Here is a 26,754-nt window from a genome sequence, read left to right as displayed (position 1 = left end):
GCCATCTGAGACACCTTTGGAGCCACCCTACAGTCTTAGTGGTCAAATGGGAAGAGAGGCAGAGGAGGAGAGGGTCCTTTAGAAGCCCACTGAACAGTGAAGCCCCCAGTGCTACCAGAATCCTACACATGGTCACCACTGGGACACATAAGCAGGACTGTCCTTTGAGAAGCCTACAGCCAGCTCTCACCTTACTGTCCTCCCCGACACTTCTAACCCCTGTGTTCAAGAGCTATGTTAAAAATGTCTTTTAATAAGTCCAGCTCTGCTTCATGCTGGCCCTCTCAAAATTCCTTTCTCTGGCAAAGTCTATGGCCTGCCTTTACTTAAGTAGGGGTTCCTAAAAGAGTAAGGGAACTCTGGTGGCACTTCTGGGCTGTCTCCCACTGTGCTGGTGTGGCCACTTGGCTGTGCCCACTTCATTTAACCCCTAAAGCAACTCAAGGTGGCCCGTGTTATTTTTATCATTGTTGTATGGTAACTAACGAGAATGCCTGCAGTGAATGACTGGGCCTTCGGTGAGCAGTCTACTTTGAAGCAGATCTATCCCATGTAAAGAACTATCTGTTATTTGGGAGACAGGATCCTGAATTACAGAGTGGGGAGCCACAGGGCAATGAGCACAGGGACGTCTAATGTGTTGCTGAAATCCTTTCTTCGGTGAATAGATACAGAGGAAACACTGTCAGGACAGGGTAGCACTAGTCATAAATGGGACCCTGGGACACTGGAGTCCTGGAAAGGCCAGGCTGGCAAGTCACAACTCCTGAGGAGAGGCTTTGAGCAACCTGTGCATGGAAGAAACCAAGCCACACTGAGTGGTGGGCTCTGGATACAAAGGGCTACCTGTGCGCATCGACAGATGGCCTTTGGCAGGTCCCCATGGCCCAGAGTCAAGGCCGTCCAGTCTTCCTTGTGCTTTCAGCGGAGGCAGGGGACTAGGGCAGAAGGTTCAGAAGTGAGGTTCACAAGGCTTTACAATCGCTGCATAAATGACACAGGAGAACCTATTGCAAAGAGAAAGGCTGGAACCTCCTTCCACCCCTCCCCTCCACCCTTCGCTTCCCCTCCACCCCTCCCCTCCACCCCTCCCCTCCACCCCTCCCCTCCACCCCTCACTTCCCCCCTCTTCACCTCTCCCCTCCCCCCTCCCCTCCCCCTCCCTTCCCCCCTCTCCACCTCCCTCCCCTCCATCACCTTCCCCTCCACCTGCCTATTCCTCTCCATCTCTCTTTGCCCGGGCTAAGCAGAACTGACTGGTGAAGGGCAGAGGCACTCCAGTGTCTGAAGGTGACCTGTGACTCATAAGCAAAGCACAGTCCCATGGATGAAGATTTAAGATGCTAATGAGACGTGTGATGCATGAAATTGTATGTAGAACTACATATACAAGACAAATCCCATGCTTGACAAATGACCTACCTCAAAAGCCTTTACTGTGTGACATAAAGTGCCCACAGTTCAGACAGCACTGCATCTGAGCTACTAAACTGTTTCTCTGTTCTGGCCCACGTCTTCCTCCTTGGAAAAAAGTGTACCATCTGTTAATAAGCAGCCTCTGCTCCTACTAATGTCCATGTGCCCTTATCCAATTCCTTGTTTTGGGACATAAGAGCGTGGAATTCCCCCAGAGGGGCCCACTGAACCCAACATTCACTAATTCCCCGACCACCATTCACAGAACACCTCCATGAACTCAGAGACTATAACTTTAATTCCCTTTCTTTAAAAAAATTTTTTTAATTAATTTTTTATGTGTGTGAGTGTTTTGCCTGCATGAGTGTATGTGTACCACATTCATGTCTGGTACACAAGGAGGTCCGAAGGGGGCATCAGATGCTCTGGGAACTGAAGTTACAGATGGTTGTGAACCACAACATGGGCGCTCTAGGGTCCTCTGCAAAAGCAACAAGTGCTTTTCACTGCTGAGCCATCCTTTTAGGCCCCTCCCTTATGGTCTTTGTGCAACGACATTCGGTCGTCTAATGACAGTGTCTTAGTTAGGGCTTCTGCTACTGTGGCAAAGCACCACAGCCAAAAGCAACACGGAGAGGAAAGGGTTAATTTCAGCTTAAAACTCTCAGGTTATACTCCATCCTGAGGGAAGTCAGGAAAGGAACTCAAGGGACAGGAACCTGGAGGCAGGAAGTGAAGCAGAGGCCGTGGAGGGGTGCTGCTCACTGGCTTGCTCACCATGGCTTGCTCAGCCTGTTTTCTTACACCATCCAGGACCACCTACCCGATGGTGGCACTGCTCACAATGGACTGTGCCCTCCCACAGCCACCAAATCAAGAAAACGCCTCCACAGACTTGCCTTGAGGCCAGTCTCGTGGAGGCATTTTCTAAATTAAGATTCCCTCTTCCCAGAGACGTCTAGGTCCAGTCAAGTTGACAAAACCCAACCAACACAGACAGTCTCCCAACCCTGGGGACAAGAAGATCTTTACCTGGCTTGTCCAAACCCCTAAGACAACGCATGTCTCCCAGCAAGCAGACCCCAAAGCTGGCCTGTGGTAAAGACCCTGGCCAGGCCACTATCAAATCTCTGTGAAAAGTGATGTTATACCCTACCACACTGAAGGCATCACCCTGGGGGCCTCCATCCCTGGGCTTTCAGGCCTTTCTAACCCCCCTACCTAGCTGCCGAATCTTGTAATCCTCTTTCTGCCCTTCCTGGGGTCCACAAATCCTCTGTGGTGAGCAGCGATCTGCAGAGTCATTTTTATGTGGCTTCCCTTCCCCCTTCAGATAAGTAATAAAAATATTAAACAGGATTAAGTCTGACTCTGCCCCCGCTGCACCCCACCGGGCGCCTCCCCTTGAGATGAGCTGCCTCTTATCACTGGCCTTTCTTCCTTGCCGTTGTTTGTCCAATTTATAGTCTGCTCTCAGCTGGCTAATCTGAACTGATGCTGGAAATGAAAATGTCGTGAGCCCCTCACAGCTTCCCCAGCAAAAGTCCGAATCCTTTCCCAGTCAGCAGGAAGCGATCCAGGCGGAGCCTGAGCGGCTCACATTGAGCATCAACCCCACTTGAGGTCACCCGGGATGCGGACCATTTCGTTTCTAACAGGTCACTTGGAATGTCGAGTTCATGGTTTAACAATTGCTCACCAAGGATGAAAATTGTCCTCGGTCTCCTTTTGATCACAAACTCACACCGGGGCCTTACGACGTGAGTAAAGCAAGCTGGCCTGGATAGAACAACAAACCCCGAGAGACGTTTGCTGCAACGGCAAAGGACTGGTTATCCTCTGGGAAAGCTTCGCTTTGAGACAAATATCCCAACCCTCTTTGGGGACCCCGACCCTAAAGAGGCCAGGCAAGGCCAGAGAGATGGCTCAGCAGGTAAAAACACGCCTGCTGTGCAAGCCTGAGCTCAGTCCCTGGGACCCTTAGTGGGAGGAGAGATGCAGCTTCTGAGAGCTGTGCTCCGATTTCTACCTGTGCACTGGTGACATGCACTCCAGTGCATGTGTGTGTAAACATGCATTACACACACACACACACACACACACACACACACACACACACACACACGAAATAACAACAACAACAACAATAGTAATAATAAATACAATGTTAAAACTAAAAATGAAAGAGGCCAGTGTGTGTTGGGGGCGCAGATCGTTCATTGTTCTGAAACATTTCTAAGCCTGTGCCCTGATGCTGGAAGGTGCTAGAAGCATAAACGCACCTCTCCTGGGGTAGGTGGGCTCTTTTTCCGTGCCTTCCTGAGGAGTTCAGGCACATGACATTGGAAGCTCATGCCTGTCAACCCCTGAGAGGCAGCCTTCCCCAGGGCCCTCATCCCAGTGGTGAGGACAGACAGACTGAAAATCAAGAGGACTGACAGCTCTCTAAGGGAAGGGAGCCTGCCTGCCCCTGAATCAATCCACCAGGAGGGGCACTTCACTGCCTTCTGTGAAACCATACTCTCTCCTTCCAAATTTCCTGGGATTCTCAGACTTCCAGAAGGATAGTAAAGGGAAAGATTTCGACATCTAGTCTATATTTTTAATCTTCTGTGATTTTTTTTTCTTGATCAGGAATATTATAACAGGCAAGAGCACTCACACAGAGAACTTAAATCACAATTTCTGTATCACAGTGAAACAAAGAGCTTGAATTACTCTAGCTCTTCATCCTTGAGATTTTAACTCTATTACATAAAGTATAAGAATGAAATAGTTCACAGAATAACTTTATCTTTCTCCACAAATCTATTGTTTGTACTCTTAAGATGTTATACATGATGAAAGAATGTCTAAAAAGAATATATTTAAGTAAGGTATGTGTTACAGATTGATGTATTTTATTTGAATAGTGATTGCCTGTGTCTCGGGTGTTAGGTAGATACATGGTTGGGGTGGTTTTGTGGAGGACTGGGGGGGGGGGGCGTGTTTATAAAACCATCCACAAAGGCAACCTCTGGTTAGCCGGCTCATTGATATGGTGATGTGTGTCCTGAGCTCGGCTTTCTTTGTATCTCCTACTTAGGGTCTCAATGGCAATGGAGTGGGAGCTGTCCCTTTTCTGAGTCCCCGAAGCCAGGTTGTGTTTGTGTATGGGGAGAGTTAATGAGAACAGAATGCCTTTCTTTCCCCAGCTTCCCCAACCCCATCTGTTCAAACAAAAGGCTGAAAGGAAAGAGAAGGAGACCCTGCTGGTCAAGGGGGGAGGAATAATAACATATATCCTTGGGCAACATTTCAGCACATGCACCCCTTTTCCGCTGTGCTTAAGCTTTTGTTCAGACAAAAGAAGTCAGGCCGATGTCGTTTTCATTTTTTTTAAAACCTTACTTTAAAAAAAAAATATATCTTTTTCCCCCTCCAATGACTACATTTGTAAGTCTAGATTGGAAACTGGAAAACATAAAAAGGATGAAGCAAAAGCAATTTGATTGTAGTGAAATGTTCAGAGCAGCCCACCTGTGTAGGCTGTTGTACAAGACTAATTTCATTTCCTTTGCGTAACATCCAAATACAGCCAATTCACGCCGCAAGAGACGAAGTGAGAAGGAAGTACTTCCCTCACTTCCTAAAGAGAGTCTATGAAAATTGCAACTTCCAGGGCTAAGAAAGAGCTTCTCCCAGTCGGCGTCACAGAAGAGCTGCTAGCATCCCAGCCTGTCAGAATGACTCCCTGGAGCCCTTCATTGAGGTTCCCTGGCTCCGAGGATATCAGAGGCCACTCTTGTAGGATTACGTCACAGGCCTTGCTAATGCTCTGCTAACCACCGCTATCCGCTCTCCATCAAGGCAGGAGAAGGAACGATTTCCTGGCTTGAGATCATCACATTTAAACTACAGCCATTTTAGGTCCTCTCCCCAAAGATGGGAAAGTGACTGCCATCAAACACCTGATTTTTTTTTAAAATCTGTATTACAAAACTTACACTTCAAGTTGGTCATCCCCACAGTGTGCCCCTGTCACGGATTTGCGGGCTTGTCTTTTTCTCTGCTTTCTCTCGAGTTAACTCTGAGGGTTGCATTCTTTTGAGAAGAGACACACCAACGAAGGCCATCGAAAAACTAAGATGTTTAAGTTCCTACAGCTTCAGGAATGGGAAGGGCTAGTATCTTTGCAATAGTTTTAGATATCTTTTAGGGTTTTTTTGTTGTTGTTTGTTTTTTGTTTGTTTGTTTGTTTGTTTTTTGAGACAGGGTTTCTCTGTGGTAGCTTTGCGCCTTTCCTGGAACTCACTCTGTAGCCCAGGCTGGCCTCGAACTCACAAAGATCCACCTGTCTCTGCCTCCCAAGGGCTGGGATTAAAGGCATGCGCCACCACCACCCAGCTTTTAAAGAGAGAAAAAGGAAAGTTAAAAATGTGAACTTTAAGAAATATTATCATGAGACTGGAGAGAAGGCTCAGAGGTTAGGAGCACTGGCTGCTCTTCCAGAGGACCGGAGTTTGATCCCCAGCACCCACATGGCTGCTCACAACCATCTGTGACTTATTCTTGGGGATCTGACAGCCCCTTCTGACCTCTGCAGGCACCAGGCACAAACACGGTGCACAAACACTCATACACATACAATAACACATTTTTAAAGAAGAAACATTATCACAAGTTCTCCTAGGAACTGGCATCATCCAAGGAAGTTTCAAAAGCAAATACATTTGGACACTGGGAGCCAGAGTGTGGTTCCCTCTGCGGGAGGCCCAGCAGCTGCCAATGCAGCAAACCAACCCAGGAAACCTGGACTCTGTGGTCTCTGAAAACAGAAGACTCAGAGTTGACGAGGGAATTTGGGAAGTTCAGCAAAGCACATCTTGACCATCTTGGTAGAATGTTTCCTCAGAAATGGTCAAGTTAATTGCCTTGTCAACAATCAATTATGCACACAAACAGGCAGGGAAGCAGAGAGAGAAAGCCTAAGAGACGACTGAGACGTCATCCTCAGCTTTCACATTCTCTCTCTCTCTCCCTTGCCTTTCTCGTGTGTGTGTGTGTGTGTGTGTGTGTGTGTGTGTGTGTGTGTGTGTGTGTGTGTGTGTGTGTGTATTGAAGCAAGCCCAGGGCCTTGTACAGGTTAGGCTCGACACCCCTGAATTGCTTTTTGTTTTGAACAAGGCACTTTCTTTCCTTATCATTTATTTTTGCATGGGCTAATTTAAAAATGCGCTCTTATTCCCCAGGTACCCAGGTCAGTGTCGCCCCCCCCCCCCCCCGAATGAAAACCACGCCCTGCTGGTCCCCAGGGAATGTAGTCTGCAGCATAATCACAGTGAGCTGAATTCATTTGCCCACTCCACTTCCCTCCTTTGTCCCTGAAGGGAACTAGGAAAGCGAATTCACTGGCTTTACAGAAGAGATGCCTTCTTCAACTCTAGGCTACAAAAGAAATTTTCGACTTAGCGGAATTAGTTTCCATGAACCTTCCTCGCTAAACGAAAGTGGCATCCACAGTGCGTGCTGTCTTGCTGAGGGTGAGCTGGGCACAGCGACGTACTTAAAGAACACTAGGACTCTGAAGAAGAGTGCTGTGCCTCCTCTTCACAAGGCCAGAAGGGCCAACACACCTGTCCCCAAAGTCAGGTTAACAAAAAAGTGCAACAAAAATGTTGGCTCATAATTTTACGTGACAGAGAAGACTTTAGACTGAAGACCAAAAGACCCAGGGAAAACTCTGTTTTTATCTTAGGATCTCCAAAAAAAAAAATGGCTAGCTGAGGGGAAGTGCAATTGTGTATAATCTAGTGGAAACTGACTGGTGGCATTTCTCCTGGGAATAGAGCTGGCGTCCTCCTGAAATGAGGGTCTTAAAAGAGTTTAAAGAAAACCACTGAAAAGATAAATTCCTCTTCTTACATCTCTGGTGCCTAAGACAGGCCCCGACTCAAGAAAAACGCCTGTAATGTTTGTGGATTGTAATGCAACAGTGTTCTGCCCCCCAGGTAACTGGCAGGGTTTCTTTTTTTGTTGTTGTTGTTGTTTTGTATTTTTTTAAGATTTTATTTTTAATTTTGTGAGTGTGTTGGTTAGCTTTTTGTCAATTTGACACAAACTAGAGTCATTTGAGAAAAGGGAACCTCAGTTGAGAAAGTGTCCCTACCAGATGGGCCTATGGGGCATTTTCTTAATTAATGACTGATGCGGGACAACCCAGCCCACTGTGGGTGGTGCTATCCCTACGCAGGCACTCCTGGGGTGTATAATAAAGCAGGCTGAGCAAGCCATGAGGAGCGAGCCAGTAAGCAAGGTTCCTCCATGGCTTCTGCTCCAGTTTCTGCCTTCTCCAGAGTTCCTGCCCCCCGACTTCCTTTGATGATAGATGCTGTGTGGAAGTAGAAGTGGGATAAGCCCTTCCCACCCCAAGTTGCTTTTGGTCGTGGTATTTTATCACAGCAACAGAAACCCTGACTAAGACTCTTTCTCTCTCTCTCTCTCTCTCTCTCTCTCTCTCTCTCTCTCTCTCTCTCTGCTGATGTGTGTGTGTGTGTGTGTGTGTGTGTGTGTGTGTGTGTGTGTGTGTGTGGTTTTCAGCACATGAGTGCAGCGCCTGCAGAGGTCCAAGGATAGCATCAGATCCCCCACAGCTGGTTTTGAGCTGTGCTGTATGGGTGCTGGGGTCTGAATTCTGCACCTCTGTAAAAGTAGTACAGGCTCTTCACTGCTAAGCTGTCTCCCCCAAACCCTGTACCAACCCCCACACAGACCTTAAAAAACCCCGTGGGGTTCTCTAAGTGGTTAAGCGTGCCCATTGTTTTCATGAGAGCCTAGAATCATAAGATCCTATCTTAGTTTATACTAAGGAGACGGCTCAGGACGGGATCTTAGATGACGGGGCCAAGTGAGGGACAAGTGAAGCCAGAAGCCCCAAACTTTCCAACCCCACATCCTTACCTCTGAGGAGAGCAGGGGTGCCAGACGGAGTTCAATCCTGCAGTCAGTGACTCAGTCAATCACAGCTGTGTAATGGAAGCCTGGGTAAGAACTCTGGATACTGCAGTTCAAGGGAGCTTGCTGTCCGTGGAGAGACTGGAGTGCAGGGGGTTTGACACCCCTGCCTCCCAGGAGAGAGAGGAACCACGAGTCCTTTGGAGCTGTGTCCTTCCATTTGACTGTTTGGGAATTAAAGCTTTTCATCCTTGTCAAAGGACCAATGTACAACAATTCAGAAATCTTAATAGACTTTACTGTCAATTCTAGAATCAGACAACACTTCATAGGATAGAATGAGTGTTCCAATGGGCCCAACTCAAGAGGTTGGTTTTGCTGTAGGAGAGTGAAACCACAGATAACTGTCAGTGTTAGTTACTTCCCCTGTGAGAAAAGAAGCCGAGGCAGTGGTGCCAAGCTAAAGCATGTGCAAGCACACACAAGTGTGTTCGTGCATGCGTGTGTGCGTGTGTGTGGGTGGGGGGGGGATGTTTGTTTGTTTGTTTGTTTTTTCAGACAGGATCTCGCTGTATGACCCAGGTTGATCTTGAACTCAAAATCCTCTTGCCTTTGCCTTCCAAGTGCTAATGTTACCTGCCTGCATCACCAGGTCTGACTAGGATACATTTTGTACTAAGGACTAAGGCAAGGGGAGCTTCATTATCATACCAGTTGAAACTGGTTGTTTGAGAAACATGGCTGCTATTTCCCCCTAAAATCCCCCGAGGGTCAGTTAAACAGCCTAACCTCTGTATGGTGACAACATGAAAGTTCATGAGCGTGAGTGACTTCACTGTGACTGTTAGTCTGCTCTGTGGGTCGCCTAGTGCCAGGATTATTCTAAAACAATGACCAGCTCTAATTTTTATTTAACACAGCAAAACTTTAGCTACAAAACACTTTCAGTGAATTCTGTGCATTGTTCTAGAAAATGTTAGAACCAGTATGTTGTCCTGGTTTGGAATATAGAAATCCTGGGAAGACACAGTCCCGGGTGTTAGAAGTCAGGGTAATCTACTAGAGGCCGTGGCTGTGGGTCCTCACACAACTTCAGACAGGGTCAGACTCAGAACTTTGCCCATACCCTATGTGGGTGGCATCAGGGTTGAATTACAAGGCACTCAACTGTTGTGAGAACGAGTGCTAGAACACAGTATATATTGTCACAGGCCACCGTCCGTGACATTAGAGCCCTTCACTCTGTGCCAGCCACAGCGCTGAGTGTTTCATATGTACCGTCTCAACGACTGCCCATTCTGCATACAGGGAGCCGAGGCACACAGTGGGCAATTTCAGTGCTATGCAGCTGGAAAAATTGTGATTTGAACTCGAGCAATTCGGCCTCAGTGCACACCCGAAACTGTGTCCCCATCCAGTCCCCTCCCACTCCTCAGCTCCACCCTCTGGATCCTCAAGCAGCTGGTGGCAAATCCTGAGGGATATGGAAACACTTTCTCCCGAGACACCCCACCCAAGAGGCTGGGATGTGGCTGCCAGGCCCCCGAGAAGCGAAGTGATGCCACCACCTGTCTCATCTTGACTGAGACATTAAGTGTGAAATTCCTCAGACTCAATCAGTGCCATCACCAGAATCAATATTCATTACAGCCGCATGCATGAACAAAAGTTAATCACGAGGAGGGCCCAGAGGCTGCCCATGTGGTTCTGCACAAAAGGGAAGATTATACCAATGGAGACACACCTTCCTGCCTGCCTGCCGGCCATAGGAAGACGGAGCACAGCAGAAACTTCCACTCCTGCGCATGGATTTAAAGTACTCCACAGTTGTCCCCTTGTCCTCCTCAGACTTCTTCATATGTAAAATATTTTCTATTTGGAAGACAAAGCAAGACTAGATTAATGGTAGGGCTAGTGACCCCTATCTATAGAGGGCCTTGGCCTCTCATGAAAATTCTTAATAGAGTTCTTTCCCTTTAATTGCATGCCACAATCTTTGGGGGCCCCATCCATCTCTATGGATGCTCCAGGCACTAGCCTCTCTTTGTAATATGGTTCTGCCTGAGTGTGGAATCAGCTGATGAGGCCAGGGGTCCCAAGGCAGTACACCATCTGGCCAAGGTCATGGGTGGCAGATTACCAATTAGGAAGCATGGCAGGGAGGATGTTGTGTGGCTGGGGTCCAGGAATGGATGGTGGAGAGCCATTAGTAAAGGAGGTGGTGTAGGTGTTGCCACAGATTAATGCATGGCTCTCTGCTCTCTGGGGACCCTGCATGAAATCTTAAATTTGGTCACCGAGAGATTTCCTAGCTGGAAAAGGAAGCAACTTTATTAACAGATGTGCATGACTCAGAACAGCGTTTCTCAAACTTTCGTGAGCGTGTGCATTACCAAAGAATTTTGTTAAAATATAATTTTGGATGTAGTGGGTCTGACATGGGTCTAAGATTTATTAAAATCCAGAAAGAAAAAATAAAGCTAAAATCCAGGAGATGCCAATGCTGCTGGCCTATAGACCGCTCTGACACAAAGCCCTAGATCCTATGTGGTTCTCTGCTTCCCCTCTACAAGGAAGGGTTTGTCTGCAATACTCTACATCATTGAAACCTGGTTTCTTCAGGCCTCCCTCTATGCCAGCCCCTTAAAATACATGGGGTCCCTTCTGTACGCTGATTTAATAATGATAAATAAGAAAAACCTGCTTCCTATACTTCATTTTTTTCCTTTTCACTCATTTTTTTAATTGTACAAGTGATATATCTAGAATACTTTACTTAAAACAAGCATCACGTCATCTCATTTGTGGTCTTCTATCTAAAATAAGGAGTCATTATTAGTTCACAAAAAGTTGATAATACATCTAATATCCCATCCATGGGCAAGGGTACTGCTAGTGCATTGATTCGTCTCTTGCAAGCAGCCTCTTTGCCCTCCAGAATTTCCTCAGTTTGACTTTGTCTCCTCGTGATGCCATTTAATATGTTCCTTCATCCCCTCCTTCCAACGATACAACCAGATTGTTTTTTGGAGTGATGTTTTTCTAAATGTTCCCATTTTTGCCCTCATCACTTGTGGAAGAACACGACCTCTGGTTGTTTGATTTTTCATTATGTTAGGATTGACTGGGCTCAAAAGTCTATAACCAGAAGCATCTGTTGTAACGTTTTCCATTGACGTCTTACTGCTTAGCTTCAGGTGCCACTGAGAATCTTGTTTCCCTCTCCAGTGCGTTCTGTAGCTCCCTCGCATCCCTGTTACTATGCTTTGCTTGGTTTTCCTTGCTTGACAGTAAATTCTCCCTTCGACAGGATTGCGCTCTCTCAACCTGAGCACTTGGTCCAGTACCTGGAAGTCAGGGGTTACAGAATGAATGAATTCTGCCTCTGACATCTCCTGAGACCACTGCATGTCTGTTGTACCTCACACTCTAGCTACCTATGCCAAGAACTTTTAGCATCAAAGTCCTTCTAAGAAATATGTCCCTCTTGCTCTCTATGTAGGCATCAGAGAGAAGATATTTTACTGGAGTTAGTTAGCAGCACGGTGCCACAGAGAGAGATGGAGAGAGAAAGAACAGTTACCTTTGCAGGCCTGTTCCCAATCACTGACTTAGCAAGATACATCTTAGAGTCAGGCAAAAACTCAGTGAGGACCCAGATGACCACCTGCTTTGGGAACATTCTAAGCAACAATGTTTCCCAAGGCTGTTGGTCAAAAGAAAGCGGGGGGGGGGGGGGGGGGGGGGGGGCATTTTCAGAGTGGAAGAAGTCACTGGCGCCTACCCAGAAGGTCTCCTTCTGTATTTCAGGCAGTCTGAAGAAGACCTCATGTGGTCATGGAGTAGTAGGTAACCACTAAACACCATCAGTATATTGATGACAAGGAAGGAAGGTGACAGAGGTAGACTGGGGACTGCTCAAACAGCCTAGGCAAAGAAAGGCTAAGCTTTTGAAGACTGAAGCGTTAAATGACAGACCACCCTTGAAGGGGAGCCCGTATTGATAATGGTGGTATGCAGGAACCAGAGAAGATTCCAAGAAAGATATGTGTGTCACTTCTGAAGACACCTTAGAAGAACCATGTAATACCCAAAAGGAACAAGCAACTTTCCAGGTTCCAGAAGCAGCAGCCCCAACCCCCTTTGCCTACGACTCATCCCTGCCGCTGTGAGTCTACCCTCAGATTCCCAGACTAATCTTTAAAAATTATTGCCAACTGCAGATGACTTGGTCTACTGGGGGACACTTAGAAATGCCTGGGGACATATTTGGGTGATTGAGAATGGGATGGGAGTACTACAAACCAAACAGTTCGCCATGCCCAGGGCAGCCCCCACCTTTACACATCAGCAGTGCTGAGGTAACCGGACTTGAGTCAGTAAATCAGTCTGGTCCAGTCCCAGTGTGGCCACATTGCAATATGCAAGTTCTCAGAGTTTCAGGCCCCCTTCCTTCGTCCGAATTCATGTGAATTCCTAAATGCTCACTTCTGGGTTTCTTGAATTCTTCCTTTAGAATTATCCTAGAAGCAGTCCTGGAGTGGCCTTCAAAATCAAATGTCCCAAATGCATTTCTGTCTTACTAGATCCATCCCCACCCTATTTCTACTCCAATTTCCCTCCTTCCTTCCTCTTTCCTCTCCCCCATTCTTATTTCTGAACTGTTTTTTTTTTTTCCCCACACCTCATGTTGTTTGTTCTAATGAACAGAAAAACTCAGACCACTGGGGGTGGTGAAACATGCACCTACAGTCCCAGTACTCAAGGCACTGAGGCAGGAGAATAGTCACAGTTGGAGACTAGTCTGAACTACAGAATGAGATCCTGCCTTATTTCAAATGATGAGGAAAGGAAAGGAAGGAGCAGGGGAGCCAATGAAACAAATGCAAATCTCTGGGTTAGAATTCCTTGTCAGCACTCCCTACAGTCTGTATTCTGAGTTAGGGTGGATTTCCCCAAGGTCCACGGAAACAGGGTACTTCAGGGACCATTCAAGTTCAAAACTAAAAGACTGACCCTTGACAGAAAAGGCTGTGTGTGCGTGTGTGCGTGTGTGTGTGTGTGTGTGTGTGTGTGTGTGTGTGTGTGTGTGTGTGTGTGGCGGGGGGTACCTTTGCTGATTTTGACAATGGGAAAGTATGCATCTGTGCCTCGTTGAGTTCCCTTTAGTATTTTGATGATGGTCACAGAAGATGTCCAGGGCAGAGGTGAAGAGTCACGGGCTCCTCCAACTACAGCGTGTTCCTGGAAACTAGGCGTGGCACTAAAGGCATGGCTCCAGGATCTTTCCAGGACCAGACTCAGAGCCAGCACCCACTTCGAGTCAGGGTCAAGGAGTTGGAGTAGAAGCAGTTGAGAATTAATGGGCAGGGAAATAGACGGAGGGACCAGATGGGTTACAAACTGGAAGATGATTCGGCAGGATCACTGAGTCCCCTTCTGCCTTTACCTTGGAGCTTAACCCGTATCCCTTACACCACTGTTAACCGGCCATGGAGTCACAGTGCTAATCCTTTGCCTACCGATCCCCAATCTTTGAAGTAATTTTTGAATCACTACAGAACATGAGTAACTTCTTCAAGGTCAAATAGAAGAGAGATTGGCACGTGTGTATGCACTTGGAAACGGGTCCAGGGTGGGAATAACATGGGAAGAAGAGAGCTTCAGTGGAAAACCTAGGCCCTGGAGTGTTCAAGGAGACAGACAAGCCGTTATCCACGGAGGGATGGCAAGTTCAGCCCCACTGCCAGATGGCTGTCATATGGCGACCACACAGTGGACTCTCCACCTTCCCTGTTTCCTTAATGTCGCCTCTTAGAAATACATGCAGTCCAAATTTCCTGCTTCTTCAGTTGGTGGATATAACTTTCATATCTTTGCCAACAGTTCTATTTTCATTCCCATCCACACCCACTTCCCTGATCCTTTCAAGTTCTTGACTTCCCCACTCCTGCATTCAAGATTGTCACTACAGAGGTGCCCTCTACATGTCCAGAAACCTGTCTGCCCTCTTGGTCACTACATAGTGTACCCCTTTCTTCTTTTTCAGCCCTCTGGAGCTGATGTGTGTTAGTCACTGGAGCTCCCTCAGAGTGTGTCCCTTTTCCTGCCTCCAGGAAGCCAAGAGCCATGCTCATGTTCTCGGTCACCAATTATCGGTCCATCCGGAAGCCTTGTGCTGAATGAAGTTCATGGCAAAGCAGAGAACTCCTCCTTCCTTACCTATGCGGCTCGCGGAAGCTTTGCCTTCAACGACACACAATGGGGCAGGTGTACACAGACCATGGCAGTTCGAATCTCTCTTTGGAAAACAAGCTTTTGACTTTCCTAAAATAAGCAGTGTCTACAGAGATGCAGCTCTATCTGAAGCACAGATAACTGTTTCTATTCTTCACATTTCTCTCCTTCTGGCTAAGCTATATCAAACATCTCAATTCCCAATGAGAGGCTCTGCTCTTTTTTTTCCTTTTTAAAAATTGATCTATGTACCTATTCTAGGCCATTTCCAAACATAGCTTTTATGTACGTATGTGTGTGTTCCTCTCCCATTTCTTAGGCATAGAGATTGTTCTGAAGGCCTCCAGACTAACCGGACAGAACCTGAGTCAAGTTTCTTTGATTTTTTCACTCCTGCACATGACCTGGAAAGGACTTCTTCCTATGGAGAAAGCAGCAGAAGACACACTTCCCTCATCTATATCTGTCCCTAGGAATGCCAGCCTGGCTCCTGTTCAGGATCCTGATCATACGCAGCCTGTCAAATCTTGAAGGAACTTTAGCAGCCTGCCATGAATACAGAAAAATTTCAGACTTGAGTTCTATCTTGGGTTCTGCATTAGTTCTTTTTTTTAATTTTTTTTTATTTTACAGTACAATTCAGTTCTACATATCAGCCATGGATTCCCTTGTTTTCCCCCCTCCCGCCCCTCTCCTTTTCCCCCCAGTCCAACCCCCTTTCCCACCTCCTCCAGGGCAAAGCCTACCCCGAGGACTGAGATCAACCTGGTAGACTCAGTCCAGGCAGGTCCAGTCCCCTCCTCCCAGGCCGAGCTAAGCGACCCTGCATAAGCCCTAGGTTTCAAACAGCCAACTCATGCAATGAGCACAGGACCCGGTCCCACTGCCTGGATGCCTCCCAAACAGATCAAGCCAATCAGCTGTCTCACCCATTCAGAGGGCCTGATCCAGGTGGGGGCCCCTCAGCCATTGGTTCATAGTTCATGTGTTTCCATTTGTTTGGCTATTTGTCCCTGTGCTTTATTCAACCTTGATTTCAACAATTCTTGCTCATATAAACCCTCCTCTTTCTCGCTAGTTAGACTCCTGGAGCTCCACCCGGGGCCTAGCCATGGATCTCTGCATCCAGATCCCTCAGTCATTGGATGGGGTTTCTACCACGACAGTTAGGGTGTTTGGCCATCCCATCACCAGAGTAGGTCAGTTTGGGCTGTCTCTCGACCATTGCCAGCAGTCTGTTGTGGGGGTATCTTTGTGGATTTCTGTGGGCCTCTTTAGCACTTTGCTTCTTCCTATTCTCATGTGGTCTTCATTTACCATGGTCTCCTATTCCTTGTTCTCCCTCTCTGTTCTTGATCCAGCTGGGATCTCCCGCTCCCCCAAGCTCTCTTTCCCTCGACCCTCACCCTTCATTACCCCCACTCATGTCCAGGCTGTTCATGTAGATCTCATCCATTTCTCCGTCATTGGGCGATCCCCGTGTCTTTCTTGGGGTCCTGTTTTCCAGGTAGCCTCCCTGATGATGTGAGTAGCAGTCCAGTCATCCTTGTTCCACATCTAGTATCCTCCTATGAGTGAGGACATACCATGTTTGTCTTTCTGAGTCTGGGTTACCTCACTCAGGATGATTTTTTCTAGATCTATCCATTTGCCTGCGAACCTCATGACGTCATTGTTTTTCTCTGCTGAGTAGTATTCCATTGTATATGTGTACCACATTTTATTTATCCATTCTTCAGTTGAAGGGCATCTAGGTTGTTTCCAGGTTTTGGCTATTAAAAAAAATGCTGATATGAACACAACTGAGCAAGTGCTCTTGTGGTATGATTGAGCATTCCTTGGGTATATGCCCAAGAGTGGTATAGCTGGATCTTGGGGGAGATTGATTCCCAATTTTCTAAGAAACCACCATACTGATTTCCAAAGTGGTTGTACAAGCCATTTTCTATTGCTGTGACAAAACACCCCGACCAAGGCAACGTGCAGAAGGGAGGGTGTATTTGGCCTTACTGTCCCATGGATAAGTGTCCATCACTATTACTGTGGGGAAGCATGGGCAGCAGGCAGACACAGTAGCTCCAGCAGCAAGCTGAGAGCTCACATCTTAAATTGCAAGCGTGAAGCAGACACACAGAGAACTGGGAATGGTGTGTGGCTCTAAAATTTCAAAGCCCACCCCAAGTGACATACCTCCCCTCAAAAACCCACACCTCCTGGCCCTACCCAAACAGCACTACCAACTGAAGCAGTCTAACAGCTGAGTCTATGGGGACACTCTCGTTCAAACCACCACAGCTCCTTAGCGTGCTTCCTCACTGGAGAGCACTTGCCATGTCGGGAGGACAAAATTCATTTTCTTTTCCAGGCTTTGCTTACAACCAGGACCTTGCATGAAGTTTAGGCTCTGCCACTTACATGTATAAGAAAGACTTTAGTATGTCAGCACTTACATACATGAGTAGGAGTACTTATAATATGCATTACCTGTGTTAGTCAGGGACCATCTTCTTGCTCTTTTGCTATCTTTGTTGGGAATAAGGTCAGGGACTCAGAGTGTGTCAGTCCCTTGATTCGTGGAGGTAAGAGGCAGGAGAGGGGAAGACAGCTGAGGATGTAGACCCTTGCTTTGCTGGCATGGTAGTGTGCACCTGAGCTCAGTAGCCCCTGTTTGGTCTGCCTGGAGGTACAGTCGAGAATCAACTCCTTTGGTCCTTCCAATGACAAAATACTAACTCATTTCCTGTACTGAATTCTCTTCTGCTTAAAATAGCCTGTTTTGTGCATTAAGCCCTGACTCATATGAGGTCATAAACAATGAAGAAATCCCTACCTTATCTGGATCTAGATGTAGAACCCAAGAGCCCAGTGGTACCAGGGAGTGAGGGATAAAGAAGGGGGTGTGGCAGGACCAGGGGGAAGGGTGTCTGCTAAGACTGGATTACAGGGAGACCTCAGAAAAGATTGATGAATTTGGATAAGGTTGTGTTCTTTAAAGTATATATTTAAGGGAAACTTTGTAGAAAGTTCCTAGTTCCTACTCTTGGGAGTTAAAAACAAGGATGAGTTTAGACTACACGTAACGAACAGAAATACCTATTAATCTAAGTCCTTTACTAGACAGAAGAGAAGAGGAAGTATGATTGTTAATATGCTGATTTACAGAATCCAGGATCACCTAGGAGACAGGCCTCTGGGCATGTTTGTCAGGGGGCTTCTAGAATGAGCTGACTGAGGTGGGAAAACCTACTCTAACCACCGGAGGAACATTTCATGGGCAGGGGTCCCAGAGTGAATTGGAAGGAGGGAATGAGCTGAGCACCAGCATCCGGTCTCTCTCTGCTCCTGACCACGCAGTGTGGTCAGCTGCCTCAAGCTTCTGTCTGCCATGCACTTCCCGCCGTGATGGACTGTACCCTCAGACTGTGAGTCACAATAAACCCTTCCTCCCTTCCCTAAGTCGCTTTTGTCAGACACACTGTCACATCAAGGAGGAAAGCAGCCCACACAGGAAGTGAGACCATGGATTACCTATCTATCACATTCCACAAACTAGAAGAAGTGACTATAAAAAACCTAGCCTAAGGCTGTGCAGAAGCATGACGTCACATGAATTTGACTTTTAGGCTTTCTGTCAGGGACAACTCCCATGCTGAGAAGTCTAATTTCCCTGCTGTATCACAGTGGGTTATCTGAGTGACTATTATGCAGTATATTTCATTTCTAGGGCCTGCTGGTGCAAGGGCTAATTGTGGCTGTCACCTTGACACACCTGCGAAGAGGGAGCCCCAAGCAGAGAATGGGCTCCATCAGCCTGACCTGTGGGCATACTAACTGATGTTGGAGGAGCAGCCTGCTGTGGACAGGAATGTCTCTAGGCAGCTGGACCCGGGGGTTGGTTGAGAATGGTAGCTGAGCAGAAGCTAAGGAACAAGTCAGCAAGCAGCGTGCCTCCATGCTTCCTGCCTCTGCTCCTGCTTGAGTTCCTGCCCTGACTTGACTCAGCAATGGACTGTGATCGTAAGCCAAACGAATCCTTTCCCTTCGGGTTGCTCTTTGTCATAGTGCTCATTACAGGAACAGACAGCAAACTAAGACAACTGGAAACCCACTTCCGTTGTTCAGGGTGAATTCTGCTTTACATTATCTAGAAATTGTACAATATTGACATAACTATTTACCAACTTCTCAGCCCGAGACTGAGTTCCTGTCTCCTCCTGCCTTATAGTCCTCTCTCCACCCAGCCATATCACTTCCTATCTCTACCTCCCTAGTGCTAGGATTAAAGGCATGAGATCCCACATGCTAGAATCAAAGGTGTGTGCCCCCACTGCCTGGCTCTGTTTCTCTTTTAGACTGGATCAATCTTGTGTAGCCCAGGATGGCCTTCAACTCCTGATCTTCCTGCTTCCTCCTCCTAAGTGCTGGGATTAAAGGTGTGTGCCACCACCATCTGGCCCCTATGGTTATCTAGTGGCTAGCTCTGCCCTCTGATCTGTGTTAAAGAACAAATAAAATATCACCACATTTCCCCTTTTTTTTGTCTTTTATCACTAATATAAGAGAAACTATATACAATAAGTACAATAAGTATATACAATATATACAGGCAATAAACACATTAACAATGTCTAGTCCATTAACATTTGACAAATTCAGAGAAAAAATTCCATTATTTATCTTGGTGAGTCCAACAGGTTGTACCTAATTCACTTTCTATTCTAACTTGCATTACCAAAACAATCTTTTAATGTCTCTCAACCTTATACACTTTACACCTCTTTAGTGAATTTCTTTTCTGAATCTGATAACAAGGGAAACGGTGACAACAAAGTCTTCAGCTTCGTCAGAGACCTGAGAAGAAGGAAATAATATTATCTGAGTAAGCAGGAAGTACAAGCAAGTCACTTCCAAAAAATGTGAGAAATGACAGAAACAGCTGGCTCTTCTGGGAGGTTGGGAGTGATTATTTGGAAGCAGGATGGAGCAGGACACATAAAAGCCTCTTGCTACACGTGGCCCCCAAATGTTTGGCAAGAATTTCCACATAAAACCCGAGAAAGCTTTAAAAAAAGGATTCTAAACACACAAAAGGACAGTCAAGAACTGCTTCTTTGTAGCAACATTTTCTTGGATGGGTTCTGTTTGCTAGTGGCAAGTAGACGCATAGCTCCTTTAAGACGCAGCTTCCTGGTTCTTGCTGGCAGCACAGCTGGCTCTTTTGGGAGGTCCTGCTACAGAGCACTTGAATGGCATTTGTGGGCAGCAGGCTGCACGCTATTCAGTGGCAGCATGGACCCAAAAACTTGTCACAGTTGGAGCGGTAAACATGGCTTTCAGAGCTGGTGGTAGACGTGCCTCCACCATGAGACTAGCTTCTCAAGGAACCAAGGATTGGGGCAGAGCCAGTCACCAAAGCCACCACTGTAGTCCTAGCCATGCCTGCTTAGCAGTTTAAATGCTCATGTGATCAGAAAAAGATAGAGATATGCAGTAAAGACAGATTTTAAAAAAAAAACTCTAAGTGGGTTACAGTGTGTTTAAAAATATTCATAGGCTTGGGAGAGTAAAGAGAAGGTATAGACAGTCATAAAAAAGAAATATATAGTTTTAAAATAATAAAGTCCTTATAAAGGGAGTAAAGTAATATAAAAAAAGCCATGTAAAGATGGAAAATGCACAGAGTCTGCATACTGTATGTTATTGTGTTGTCTTTGAATTGTTTGACAGCTGAGGAAGGAGCAACAGCTGCTACAAGACATTTGATTGTAAACATTGCTGGATTAATCCAACCTACATATTTTAAAAATGTCTTAACTTCAAAATTTAAGTCAAAAGATATGTTACTTTGGAGGAGAGGTTATGCTTTTATTTTCACAGGAAATGAGAGGTTGTGGTGGATTCATTCTGTGTTAAGAAAAATCAGACTTGATCAAAGAAGACCTCCTGGGCCGGGCGGTGGTGGTGCACGCCTTTAATCCCAGCACTCGGGAGGCAGAGCCAGGCGGATCTCTGTGAGTTCGAGGCCAGCCTGGTCTCCAAAGCGAGTACCAGGAAAGGCGCAAAGCTACACAGAGAAACCCTGTCTCGAAAAACCAAAAAAAAAAAAAAAAGAAGACCTCCTGAAAAATATCCAATGTGAACAGATGACCCAGATGATCCAATGTTTCAGAGTGCCTCTGTTGTAGTTTCCTCTGAGTTCTGCATCCAGAAAGCCTTCAAGGCTGTTGGCTGAGATGATCCAGCCTCACAGACTACTCCAGTCAGGATTTGACCATAATTTTAAATTTTCTCAGGGTCCCCATAAGATTAACAGTGCCCCCAATCAGCAGGAAGTAGCCTATAAAACTATGCCTACATTCCCAAAAAATGGAAAGCAATCCAGTAAGCAGCTCTCCATGGCCTCTGCTTCAACTTCTGCATTGAGTTCCTGCCCTGGCTTCCCTGGATGATGTACATACTATAAACTATAAGTCAAAATAAACCCTTTCCTTCCCAAATTGCTTTTGGTCATGGTGTTTTATCACAGCAACAATAATCCTAACTGATACACTACTCTAGGGATGAAATGCCAGGTTCTGTATCTTTCCCCAACTGTCCTTTCCTCTGGCATGCTAGAGAGAGGTTTATATCAGAGAGCCAAGACCTGCCTCAGGCTTCCTGACTCATTAGCAGAGTTTCTCAGACTCAGAAGAGCTTTTTACTGGTTACTCCAGCAAACTGATGCAGATTAACGTTGGCAAATGGAAAAGACACATGGGATGAAGTCCAGAGACCAGGTGACCTTTAGGTGTCCCTCCCAGTGGAGCTGCTGGGGATGTGTTCAATCCTCTCAGTATCAGTGTATGGAAGTACACACTAAGGAAGGGTCACCCAGAACTTGGCATGCTGCTGTTCTGTGACTGGCTTCAACCATTTAGATTCTGAATGGTTTCACCGAAGTGCCAAAGCCAGTGTTCACCCAAGTACACTCTGACATCAACTATTTGATCACAGAGTTGATGCCTTGTAGACCCAGGACTCCAGCATATAAAAGGCCATGACTCAGCAGAATACTCTAGAGTTCAGATCTCATCCCCCACGGACATTCCTAAAGTCAAACCTTTCTTGGGAATGTGTCTGGGTTGAGGAACCATGGTTCCCAGAGCTAACCTGGGAGGTCTGGAAGATGAAATTCAACTTCCTTGACTGTTAGTGGGTCATTCTCCTGTCTTTGGCAACCAGAGTGGCTTGTGAGTTCACCCAGGTCTTCCCACTCCTGTCTGGCCTCTGCTTTCCTGTCTAGAACATCAGCTCCATCCCTTCCTTGTCTTAGCCTAGTCACCTTCTGCACCCTCTAGACTGAGTCTGCCCATCACCTCAGAAAATCTCCAGCCCCCTCCTCACCCCTAACATCAGGCTAGCTGCCCTTCTCTGTACACTCTAGTTATCTGTTCTCTTGTTGGCTTCTACTTCTAGAATATTCTTGCAGATGACAGAAGAAACGGTGTCTTTTCTTTTCCTAAACACCAAGCACAGTTTTCTGCTGCATGATCGGTGCCCGATATGTGCTTAGCTTATGAATATGAGAAAGTAAATTAACAAACATATGACCAGATGTGGGAATGAACTTGGACTTGACCAGACTTGCCTGCCGAGCTTCCTGACAATTTGTCTCCTTACGCACCCAGTCAGAGACATAGACTCCAGTGTGCTTCATGGGCCTGGGGTTTAGGAGCATGAACTCAGGCCAGTTGCCTGGTCCCTCTGAACCCTGGTTCCTTCATGAAGCAGGGACCACAGGCAAAGGACTCTTGTCAATGTGAAGTAGGGGGAGACCTGTGACATACTTGGCTCAGTGTCAGCCACATGCAAAGAGCCTTTTTACGACTAACCAACTTTGATCTCCATCCTGGCTGGCCTCCAGTCTGGTCCAACTGAAAAAACCCTCACTGCCATAACTCCCGGGGCCAGGCTCTGGGAACTAATTGGCCACCATGCCTACTGAATCAGCCTCCCAGAATTTTCCCTATACTTCTCACTGTTAGTAGACCTCAAGCTATAGGGAGAGGGGCCTAAACCATTGCATCCATGGCCTTTCTCGCTGCCTCTTCCCTAACCATGCTGGTCTGGCTCATTCCTAAACCTGTTCATTATCCTCATGGGGTCAGTGTGAAGGCCTGGATCATTACCAGGCCGTCATCACTGCCTGATCCCCTCCCATTTCTTTCTTGGAGGCTATTGCTAGTCTGCTGCTGTTTATAGAGTGAAGTCCCGAATCCTAGATGCAGCATTCAAGGCCCTGGACAATCAGAACTGCGCCTGCCCAGAGCTTTCCCAGCTTCAAGCTTGTCTTACATCACTCTTTTCATGAAGAATGCCTTTCCCTCGCTCTGCCCGCTGAAACTTGTCCACGGAAGCCCAGCACAAATACAATTTCCATGAAGACTTTCCTGAGTCACTTAGCAAAAATTACTCACCTTTCTCTTGGACGTCCATGGGGTTTAATTTATTCACCCATTCCACCTCCTTTTGTCCTCTGCTTGTGTTAGCAGCTGCCTGTTATCAGAGACGTCATTCCTCCCTCCAACTAGCAAACAGCCCTACAGCGCAAACAAACACTGATCGGGTTGTGAATGGAGAGATGCTGGCAACAGCAAAGGAAAATATACGGGTGGGGTCAGACCAAGCCTGCAAGGCGGGGCTGTAGCCAAAGCTGTCCACAAAGAATTGTGCCACAGAAGCTTACCAGGGTCAAGGAGACCAAGTTAAGCTTCTAAAGGCTAGAGGTTTCTGGTAGTTAATTCTGGAAGGTTCTGAAGGTGTCTGATCTTCAGATTTTACATGGAGTGGAGAATGATCTGAGATCACCTGGCTCCATGGCTCTAGGCACCACAGGGACATAAGAAGGTGGAAATCATCTACACCTGTGCCTCCCTCCTGCTATCACTTATAGAGGGAAGGCCAGAAACAGAGACATTGGTCTATCACCATCTACCTGGTATGAGACGCTCTGAGAGCAGCCTGACCCTATGCTTATGAAAGACAAGAGAGGGTAACTTGGGCTTAAAGAAAACTCACCACCACCCCCAACTCACATAGTGTCATAGCTTGTCTTAGTTAGGGTTCCTATTGCTGCAATGAAACACCATGTCCAAAAACAAGGTGGGGAGGAAAGGGTGTATTTCAGCTTACATGTCCACACTGTAGTCCATCACTGAAGGAAGTCAAGACAGGAACTCAAACAGGGCAGGAACCTGGAGGCAGGAGCTGATGCAGAGGCCAAGGGGGAAGGGGCTGGTGGCGAGTGGGAGGGTGCTGCTTTCTGGCTTGCTCCCCATGACTTGTTCAGTCTGCTTTCTTATAGAACCCAGGACCACCAGTCCAGGGATCATACCACCCTCAATGGGCTGGGCCCTCCCCCATCAATCACTACTTAAGAAAGTGCCTTACAACTGAGAGCTCTAAACTTCCTCCATCTTATAACTGGACCTGAGTTTCAGTTTCTTAAACAAAGGGCTATTAGTCAACAATAGCCCTGACAGCAAGGATAAGAGAGAGGGCATGTACAAGGCCGGAACCAGCCTCCACAGTATCTCAAGGAGATGACCAAAAAAGGACAGTTCCTGTAATACCCCTGAAACATGCCCAAACTTGGCCTGGCATGCCCAAAGATGGAAAAACTAAAACCTCAGCCAATCAAATTTGTACTAACGTCACTGCTGCTTGCTGAACCAATCATGTTTGAGATGACCTAACTGTTCCTGGAATTCCCCTAGCTGTGCTTAAAAGGAGCCTGTGTGCTCCTCTCCTGGTCGCCATTTTTGTACAAGTGGTTGACCCTGCAGGCTGGTGGTTTCTGCAGAATAAACATCCTTTGTTCTTGCATACTATTTAAGTCTGGGGTCTTCTTCAGCAATTCTTGGACCCTAATACAATCAGATCTTATGGAGGCCATTTTCTCATTTGAGGTTCCCTCCTTTCAGATGGCTGTAGCTTGTGTCAGGTTGACATAAACACACAGCTAAGTTTGCCCAGCATGTCTGTCACGTCTCCTGGACTTTTCTCTCCATTTTTCTCATTCATTGTTTTCCTCCTTGCCTCTGTCTCCCTTCCTTCCCCTATGTTCCATAACTGTCTCAACACCCAGGTCAATAGCTTCCTTCTTCCAAGCTAATATTTATAAACGTATCTAATTTTCCTGGAAAAAAGCATGTGGTCATTCCCAGTGACAAACGGTAGGAGAGCCAACTCTGCTGTTTGCCAATACACATTACTCAGGAACAAAGCCCTTGAGAATGAAATGTCCTGTGCTGAAGGATCTGCACTCAACCATCAGCCCAGGGCAGACATGTGAACATGCACCGTCTTATTAGTGCAGCCTTGAGCTTCCTCTGTGGGGAAAAGAATAAACACCGGCTTCCCTTACTCAGCCTTTGATGGACAAGCTTCCTGAATGTCTGAGATGCTCCAAGGCCAGTGAGATGCTGCAGGCAGGAAGCTGGTGTCCAGCACAGTTGGGTTCTGTTTGTGGAGGAGGCTGTCCTTCAGCCTTCTTTGCTTACATTCCGTACCTATGGGGAGCAGAGGAAGCCCTGAGTGAATGTGTATTGGTTGAAATGGGCACAGCCTTGTTAAGGACCCCATAGAGTGGTACAACCTTCCCCTGGGGTGATGCTCAGAGGAATGGCAAAGCCTTCCTCTGGAGTGCAAATGTTGCTGATATATGCAAATATTCACGCTTGCTAACCGTTGACCAGTGTATGAACTAGCAACTGTGTCTCTTTGCAGATGTTTACAGCCTGAGACTGCTCACCTATAGAGACGTCCCACCAAGACTAGCTAAGTGACCCCTCTCCTGGTTCTGGGTTGTGTAGTGGGTGCCTTCCACCAGAGCAAGCACAGCCCACCTGATCCCTGCTTTTCTGCACATGTGTCTGTGTGTCTGTCCTTTCTTCAGTCCCTCAATGCCAAAGTCAGATCTCCAGGACCAAGTTGTGTAGGATGCGGTACCCACCAAAAGTTTTTCAGGTTATAATTCATTTTTTTCTTGTAAGCTTGCCACAGGAAGAAGTCAGAGTGGGCTGCAACCTGAAATCCAGTCTACGGAATAATGTCTTTCTTGTGTATAAGACAGGGTTTGGACAACACTCCAGACTCTCCTTCTCCTTCCCTGGTCCTGCCTGCACCTAGCACAACACAGCTTTTTACCCAAGTCAATAAGTAGACATCCCAGGAGGGTAGGAATAAAAGGCATATCAGTAGTACTGAGACCAAAGAGGGCAGAAGTGGGAGGAAGCTGTGCCAAGCTCAGAGAAGGATGTAATAATGACTGGTTATGTATTTTTCTAAACACTAACTGAAGTATCTTGTCTCTTTTACATCACTTTCGGCTTCCCAAATCAATTCGGTATTGATTCAGTATTCGATTTAGAATTCAGTAAACTCAAGTCAGGACTTATAGCTTACTTACTTTTTCTTAGTATGCATGAGTAATGAAATTAATTCCTGGATGCAGTTTTAAAAAGCATTTTACAGTTTCATTATGTGTATGTGTATGTGGGTATATGAGTGCAGGTACCCAAAAAGACCTGAGGTGACAGATCTCCTGGAGCTGGAGTTACAGGTGGATGGGAACCATCTGATGTGGGACCAAAACTCAGGTCCACTCCAAGAGCAGTATGTGTTCTTAATGGCTGGGCCATCTCTCCAGTCCCCAGAACTGTTCTCAAAGTTCCTCTTGGGGTTCAAAGACAAAGGGGCAAAGTTACCCATCTGAGCCATCATGTGGGTGCTTGAAATGGAATCAGGGTCTTCTCCAAGAGGTCTTAACTGCTGAGCCATCTCTCCAACCCCAATTTCTCTAACTTTGGTAAAAATATCAAAGCCTCATTTTCTTAGTTTGCCAACTCCTCTCTAGGACAAGGATTCAATAGCCCTATCCTTCTCTGTACCTCATCTGCTCTTCTTTTCTCTCTCAACTATAATCAGTTGTGGCTTTCCCTCTATATTGCCTAAATTTGAAAACAATTGTTTTGTAATTGTCATTAATACCTCTATTTGGCTATAGCTTTATGCCAAGAGCTAAAAAATAGATTTGAGACATAATATAGAATTGAGTAAATGAAAATACATAAACCTTATATAGTGTAAAAATATAGCACAAAGAACTTTAAAATTATCTTTATTTTA

Source organism: Peromyscus californicus, unplaced genomic scaffold, assembly GCF_007827085.1.
Source record: "Peromyscus californicus insignis strain IS unplaced genomic scaffold, ASM782708v3 Scaffold_9__1_contigs__length_137607984, whole genome shotgun sequence".
In the NCBI taxonomy this organism is placed as follows: domain Eukaryota; kingdom Metazoa; phylum Chordata; class Mammalia; order Rodentia; family Cricetidae; genus Peromyscus; species Peromyscus californicus.
This window is presented reverse-complemented; position numbering follows the sequence as displayed.